This window comes from Hyperoodon ampullatus (assembly GCF_949752795.1).
Source record: "Hyperoodon ampullatus genome assembly, chromosome: 1".
NCBI classification, from domain to species: domain Eukaryota; kingdom Metazoa; phylum Chordata; class Mammalia; order Artiodactyla; family Ziphiidae; genus Hyperoodon; species Hyperoodon ampullatus.
In genome coordinates, this window is record NC_136914.1 from 200,397,738 (window position 1) to 200,406,031 (window position 8,294).

Sequence of the window (8,294 nt, forward strand, 5' to 3'; positions counted from 1 at the left end):
ACTTATTGTGTACCAGACACATCTTTAAGAATTTTATGTATATTATTTGCTCATCATGATAACCTTTCAGATTATTGTGTTCTTTTTATAGTTGAGAAACTCAGGATACCTGTTTATCATTTTTTCCATATAAATGTATTTCTTAATTTATTTTAATTAGTCTTTGAATTTTTTTTTTTTTTTTTTTTTTTTTTGCGGTACGCGGGCCTCTCACTGTTGTGGCCTCTCCCGTTGCGGAGCACAGGCTCTGGATGCGCAGTCTCAGTGGCCATGGCTCACGGGCCCAGCCGCTCCGCGGCATGTGGGATCTTCCCAGACCGGGGCACAAACCCGTGTCCCCTGCATCGGCAGGCGGACTCTCAACCACTGCGCCACCAGGGAAGCCCTGAATTTTTTTAGTGTTATATCCTTTTATTATTTAATATTACAGGATCTAGGCTTGTCTACTGCAGTGAGTAAGGCATCTTAGAGTTCCATGGTATAAAAATAAGGATGAATTTTTGTCATACCCCTCAGAAAAACTGAGTATTTGCTCTTGGTTCTGGTTCCTGAGCTTCTTCCATTGCTCCCAATTAAAAATTTTAAATCAAATCTCATTAGCTAGAAACAGAAGCCATTTATCCCTTGCTGAGTGCCAATTATATATATTACTTTCTCAAAATGAAATATTCTTACTTATAGAATCAGACAGTCTATCTTCCCTTTAACCCTGTTTTTGCCCTCAGTTTTAAAAGATTTTTAAAGATTTCTATTTGCATTTCTGCATTTTGAGCGGTTCTCATGTGAAAATAATTATGATTTCATAAAATTCACATTCCACTGGTTCCTTTGAATCTTACCAAGCAGTCTTCTTTATAACAGCAGCAATGAACCTGAACTGTTTCAGTGCTTTAATTACTGAGATAGGTCACAAATGTCAAAGTCGAGCCAGTGGCTTATAGGAGGGAAGCTTTATTATTCTTTATGTTGGTACAGCCCATCACTTTTCTCTGAATTCTTATCCTGAGAACATAATAAAAATATGTATAATACCCAATTATTTGGCATTACATTCACTTAAGTTACAGTTAATTCTAAGCCAAATTATACCATCTTTCTCTCTGTACCTTAGCTCCTTGAATTGATTTTCCTTGGTCTAGGAAATTTTAGGCACTTTCCCCGAACCTTGTACTTATTCTTCTAATGTTATCCGAAGTATTCTGCCTCTGCCCTCCTCAGCCTAAGAGCTTTCTTTAACTTCAGAGGCCTTAGGCAGTGATTATTAAAATGTGGTTGAGTCTGCCATATGCTTGCTAAGCTAGTCATTTTAGGCATTAACACTTATTATCACCTCCATATTTATATTTTTGAGATACAATAACTTCTCACTGGTATTATTTAGATGCCCCCCTCACTCCTATTCTCATAGTTTTGTGTTCTGCTTCTTGTCAGGGGTGAAAGACAAGTGGGTGGTGTGATTTAGGGCAAAGAACAGCAGGCTTCCAAACAGCAGATTTGGATTTTAGCCCTGGCTTTGTCATTAAGTAGCTCTGGTACCCCAGGCAAGTCACCTGCCCTCTCTGGTTCATTTCTCATCTATAAAACAAGATGGCTGGACAAGATGATCTGAGGCCAGTTCCAAAGGGAGAAAAACTGGCCTAAGGAACTAAAGGCAGAGAAGGTAGAGAAGTGATATAGTAGTTTCAGGAAGAGGATTGTGGCCTTTGGTTTAGAAGATCAGGCTGCCCAGAAGAACCAGTGGTCATTTCCTACTTTATCCATAGTCCCTGACATTAAGGTTGGTGGGAATAGACTTTCCAAAAGCAATCATCATACCTCAATTTCAGAAAATGAGATTTTTTTTTTTACCCTACTGACAATTCTTATTTATTGAAATCAGTGCTTAAGAAACTCTACCTGTGAACACTTTGAAATCTCAGTTCAAATCACATTAAAATATTCCATGATTCATACTTTCAACCAATTCAGATTGGTCTCTCTTTCCCAGTTTATCCCAACTGGTGAAGTTTTACAAAATAAACATCTTTAGCTTCCTAGAGTTACATTTTTACTTGTTTGACTTATTTGCTGATTTTTGTAATGTGCTTATATGATAAAAAAATTCTATGAAAGTGATAGGACAATTGGTTAGAGATTACTTTTTTTTGACTTTTATTTATTTTTTTATACAGCAGGTTCTTATTAGTTATCCATTTTATATATATTAGTGTATACATGTCAATCCCAGTCTCCCAATTCATCCCACCCACCCCCAAATTTCCCCCTTTGGTGTCCATATGTTTGTTCTCTGCATCTGTGTCTCAGTTTCTGCCCTGCAAACCAGTTCATCTGTACCATTTTTCTAGTTTCCACATATATGCATTAATATACCATATTTGTTATTCTCTTTCTGACTTACTTCACTCTGTATGACAGTCTCTAGATCCATCCACGTCTCTACAAATGACCCAATTTTGTTCCTTTTTATGGCTGAGTAATATCCCATTGTATATATGTATCACATCTTCTTTATCAATTCATCTGTCGATGGGCATTTAGGTTGCTTCCATATCCTGGCTATTGTAAATAGTGCTGCAGTGAACATTGGGGTGTATGTGTCTTTTTGAATTATGGATTTCTCTGGGTATATGCCCGGTAGTGGGATTGCTGGGTCATATGGTAATTCTATTTTTAGTTTTTTAAGGAACTTCCATACTGTTCTTCATAGTGGCTGTATCAATTTACATTCCCACCAACAGTGCAAGAGGGTTCCCTTTTCTCCACACCCTCTCCAGCATTTGTTGTTTGTAGATTTTCTAATGAAGCCCATTCTAACTGGTGTGAGGTAATTCCTCATTGTAGTTTTTTTTTCTTTTTTTTTTTTTTTGCGGTACGCGGGCCTCTCACTGTTGTGGCCTCTCCCGTTGGAGAGCACAGGCTCCAGATGCGCAGGCTCAGCGGCCATGCCTCAAAGGCCCAGCCGCTCCGTGGCATGTGGGATCTTCCCAGACCAGGGCACGAATCCATGTCCCCTGCATCGGCAGGTGGACTCTCAACCGCTGCGCCACCAGGGAAGCCCCAGGGGTGTTGAATTTTGTCAAAAGCTTTTTCTGAATCTATTGAGATGATCATATGGTTTTTATTCTTCAATTTGTTAATATGGTGTATCACATTGATTGATTTGCGTATATTGAAGAATCCTTGCATCTCTGGGATAAATCCCACTTGGTCATGGTGTGTGATCCTTTTAATGTGTTGTTGGATTCTGTTTGCTAGTATTTTGTTGAGGATTTTTGCATCTATATTCATCAGGGATATTGGTCTGTAATTTTCTTTTTTTGGAGTATCTTTGTCTGGTTTTGGTATCAGGGTGATGGTGGCCTCATAGAATGAGTTTGGGAGTGTTCCTTCCTCCGAAATTTTTTGGAAGAGTTTGAGAAGTATGGGTGTTAGCTCTTCCCTAAATGTTTGATAGAATTCACCTGTGAAGCCATCTGGTCCTGGACTTTTGTTTGTTGGAATTTTTTTTTTCCCCTGTAATTGATTTCTAATCTCATAGTATTTGTTCAGAAAAGATGCTTGATATGATTTCGATTTTCTTAAATTTACTGAGGCTTGATTTGTGACCCAAGATGTGATCAATCCTGGAGAATGTGCTGTGAGAAGAAAGTGTAATCTGCTGTTTTTGGATGGAATGTCCTATAAATATCAATTCAGTCTATCTGGTCTATTGTATCATTTAAAGCTTGTGTTTCCTTATTAATTTTCTGTCTGGATGATCTGTCCATTGCTGTAAGTGAGGCGTTAAAAGTCCCCCACTATTATTGTGTTACTGTCAATTTCCTCTTTTATAGCTGTTAGCAGTTGCCTTATGTATTGAGGTGCTCCTATGTTGGGTGCATATATATCTATAATTGTTGTATCTTCTTGGATTGATCCCTTGATCATTATGTAGTGTCCTTCCTTGTCTTTTGTAACATTCTTTAAAGTCTATTTTATCTGATATGAGTATTGCTACTCCAGCTTTCTTTTGATTTCCATTTGCATGGAATATCTTTTTCCATCCCCTCACTTTCAGTCTGTATGTGTCCCTAGGTCTGAAGTGGGTCTCTTGTAGACAGCATATATATGGGTCTTGTTTTTGTATCCCTTCAGCGAGCCTGTGTCTTTTGGTTGGAGCATTTAATCCATTCACGTTTAAGGTAATTATCAATATGTATGTTCCTATTACCATTTTCTTAATTGTTTTGGGTTTGTTATTGTAGGTCCTTTTCTTCTCTTGTGTTTCCCATTTAGAGAAGTTCCTTTAGCATTTGTTGTAGAGCTGGTTTGGTGGTGCTGAATTCTCTTAGCTTTTGCTTGTCTGTAAAGCTTTTGATTTCTCCATCAAATCTGAATGAGATCCTTGCTGGGCAGAGTAATCTTGGTTGTACATTCTTCCCTTTCATCACTTTAAATATGTCATGCCACTCCCTTCTGGCTTTAGAGTTTCTGCTGAGAAATCAGCTGTTAACCTTATGGGAGTTCCCTTGTATGTTATTTGTCGTTTTTCCCTTGCTGCTTACAATAATTTTTCTTTGTCTTTAATTTTTACCAATTTGATTACTATGTGTCTCAGCATGTTTCTTCTTGGGTTTATCCTGTTGGGACTCTCTGCGCTTCCTGGACTTGGGTGGCTATTTCCTTTCCCATGTTAGGGAAGTTTTCGACTATAATCTCTTCAAATATTTTCTCTTGTCCTTTGTCTCTCTCCTCTCCTTCTGGGACCCCTATAATGCGAATGTTGTTGCATTTAATGTTGTCCCAGAGGTCTCTTAGGCTGTCTTCATTTCTTTTCATTCTTTTTTCTTTATTCTGTACCCCAGCAGCGAATTCCACCATTCTGTCTTCCAGGTCACTTATCCGTTTTTCTGCCTCAGCGATTCTGCTATTGATTCCTTCTAGTGTATTTTTCATTTCGGTTATTGTATTGTTCATCTCTGTTTGTGTGTTCTTTAATTCTTCTAGGTCTTCGTTAAACATTTCTTGCATCTTCTCAATCTTTGCCTCCATTCTTTTTCTGAGGTCCTGGAATATCTTCACTATCATTATTCTGAATTCTTTTTCTGGTAGGTTGCCCATCTCCACTTCATTTAGTTGTTTTTCTGGGGTTTTATCTTGTTCCTTCATCTGGTACACAGCCCTCTGCCTTTTCATCTTGTCTCTCTTTCTGTGAATGTGGTTTTTGTTCCACAGGCTGCAGGACTGTAGTTCTTCTTGCTTCTGCTGTCTGCCCTCTAGTGGATTAGGCTATCTAAGAAGCTTGTACAAGTTTCCTGATGGGAGGGACTGGTGGTGGGTAGAACTGGCTGTTGCTCTGGTGGGCAGATCTCAGTAAAACTTTAATCCAGTTGTCTGCTGATGGGTGGGGCTGGGTTCCCTCCTTGTTGGTTGTTTGGCCTAATGTGACCCAACACTGGTGCCTACCCTGGCTCTTTGGTGGGGCTAATGGTGGACTCATGGAGGGCTCATGCTGAGGAGTACTTCTCAGAACTTCTGCTGCCAGTGTCCTTGTCCTCATGGTGAGACACAGCCACCCCCCACCTTTGCAGGATACCCTCCAACACTAGCAGGTAGGTCTGGTTTAGTCTTCTATGGGGTCATTGCTCCTTCCCCTGGGTCCCGATGCACACACTACTTTGTGTGTGCCCTCCAAGCATGGAGTCTCTGTTTCCCCCAGTCCTGTTGAGGTCCTGTAATCAAATCCCGCTAGCCTTCAAAGTCTGATTCTCTAGGAATTCCTCCTCCTGTTGCCGGACCCCCAGGTTGGGAAGCCTGACGTGGGGCTCAGAACCTTCACTCCAGTGGGTGGACTTCTGTGCTATAAGTGTTCTCCAGTTTGTGAATCATCCATCTAGCAGTTATGGAATTTGATTTTATTGTGATTGTGCCCCTCCTACCATCTCATTGTGGCTTCTCCTTTGTCTTTGGGTATGGGGTATCTTTTTGGTGAGTTCCAGTGTTTTCCTGTCGATGATTGTTCAGCAGTTAGTTTTTTTGTGGTACGCGGGCCCCTCACTGCTCCGGCCTCTCCCGTCGCGGAGCACAGGCTCCGGACGCGCAGGCCCAGCGGCCACAGCCCACAGGCCCAGCCGCCCAGCAGCACACGGGATCCTCCCAGACTGGGGCACGAACCCGTGCCCCCCGCATCGGCAGGCGGACCCCCAACCACTGCGCCACCAGGGAAGCCCCAGCAGTTAGTTTTGTTTCCGGTGGTCTTGCAAGAGAGAGTGAGAACAGGTCTTTCTACTCCGCCATCTTGAACCAATCTCCAGAAAATGAGATTTTTTTTTTTTTTTTTTTTTCGGTACGCGGGCCTCTCACTGTTGTGGCCTCTCCCGCTGCGGAGCACAGGCTCCGGATGCGCAGGCCCAGCGGCCATGGCCCACGGGCCCAGCCGCTCCGCGGCATATGGGATCCTCCCAGACCGGGGCACGAACCCGCATCCCCTGCATCAGCAGGCGGACTCTCAACCACTGCGCCACCAGGGAGGCCCCAGAAAATGAGATTTTTAAAGCTGAGACTTTAGAGATTTCTGGTTAACCCCCATGATTTTACATATGATGAAATTGACACCCAGAACCGTGGTAATACAATGAAATGATCATTGACAGAATCTTCTGCAAGACTGTGTGTTTCAACACAGTATATATAATACAGCTGACTGCAACTAACCATGCGCAGTCTTTATAACTGCTTCTGATATTCATTTGTGATTGCTCACATTTAGGAATAAAATATGAAAGAAATGCTTTGTTAAAAATAGTATCAGGTTTTCACTACATCCATTCTAGCTTCTTTATTTCTTTCAATAATTTAAAATTTTAGACATCTCTTTTTTAAACAATTTGCTTAATTTTGTACAATTTTCTTAACCACAGCATCCAAGCAATTCATGTTATGGTTACAATCTAAATTATTTAAGATATAAATGTTTATTAGAGCTACCTCATTAAGGAACTTGGTTGTAATTATTGGGCAGTTCCTAGACTCCCTTACAGAAACAGAGTGCTGTTTCTTCTTGCTGTTTCTAGACTTCTTTTCAAACGAATTCAGAACTAGCATCTAATTTCCCTTTTTGCTGTAGTGTGATGAAACTTCAGTTGGAATTAAGAATTAAGGTAGAAGTAGCAGCAAATGTTTTAAATTCTCCTAAACTAGTCTCAGGTTATGCTAATTTCATAGTCCTGCCACTAGGGCCATGTGCTCTGACAAACTTGTGAGTATTTGTTGGTATTATAAAATATATTTGTTAAAAAATGAGGACTCTTTTTTTTAAATATCCGAATACACTTCCCTTGTATTATTACACGTTTCCCCCTAATATTTCATTATTTCTCAGTACCATTATTAGAGGGACAGAGGAGGAATACATCCATTGACCATTTTGTTTCTCTGCAAGTCTGAGCAATAATACCGTTTTATTTGTAAAATTGAATCATTACCCATACTTTTAAAGCGTTTTCTTTTAAAATGTATTCAATCGTTGCTTGCCATTTTTATAAAGACCAAAATTGAAAAAAATTTCAGACTCACAGGATGATTATAGCCACGTATGCATCGCTTCAGGCAAGCTGAGCCTCTCCTTTTTAAGTAGTGCAGCCACTCATAAGCCCTGTGGCAGCCTACCGCTCCTCTCCACTCTCCACTTCTCCAGTGTAAAGTAGCCCTGATACTTTCCTAAGCAGCCTCTCCTACAGAGCACCTGCCAGAGTTTAGCCTGTAAAGACTGCTGATGGTGAAGGCTCTGGCCCTAATTAGCTTCATAAAAATCTTTCTCTGTGAGCAAGGATCCCAAACACTTTGATTTCTGGAATTTGTCATTATGTTCTGTTTGAAATTCTTATCCTACAATTCCCCTTTAGTTGCAGTCCTGAAGTATATGCCTTGTCTCCTCCATGGTTTCTGCCTTGAGCATTGGATCCTGCAGTGTTGAAAGACATCTTTTTATTATGATCCACAACTAAAAACTCCCTTTTTGCTTTAAGAAACCAAAGGGTGCCTGCATGTCATCACTTTTGGAGGTTGCTAAGCTTGTATGTTTTTCTAACACTTCACATTAAATAATAGTTTTGCTGAACAGTTCTTGAAATTCTGATACTCTTAAATCAGTGTTGAACAAAATGTGCAATGCATATTAGAGAGGGGACGCATTCTTATGCAGGGACATGGGTATATATGTTATATGTGCCAGTATACAACCCACCATTCATGCCAGGACTGGAAGGATTGCTGAAGATAAACTGGTTATCCTACTATTATGATCATCAGTGTTG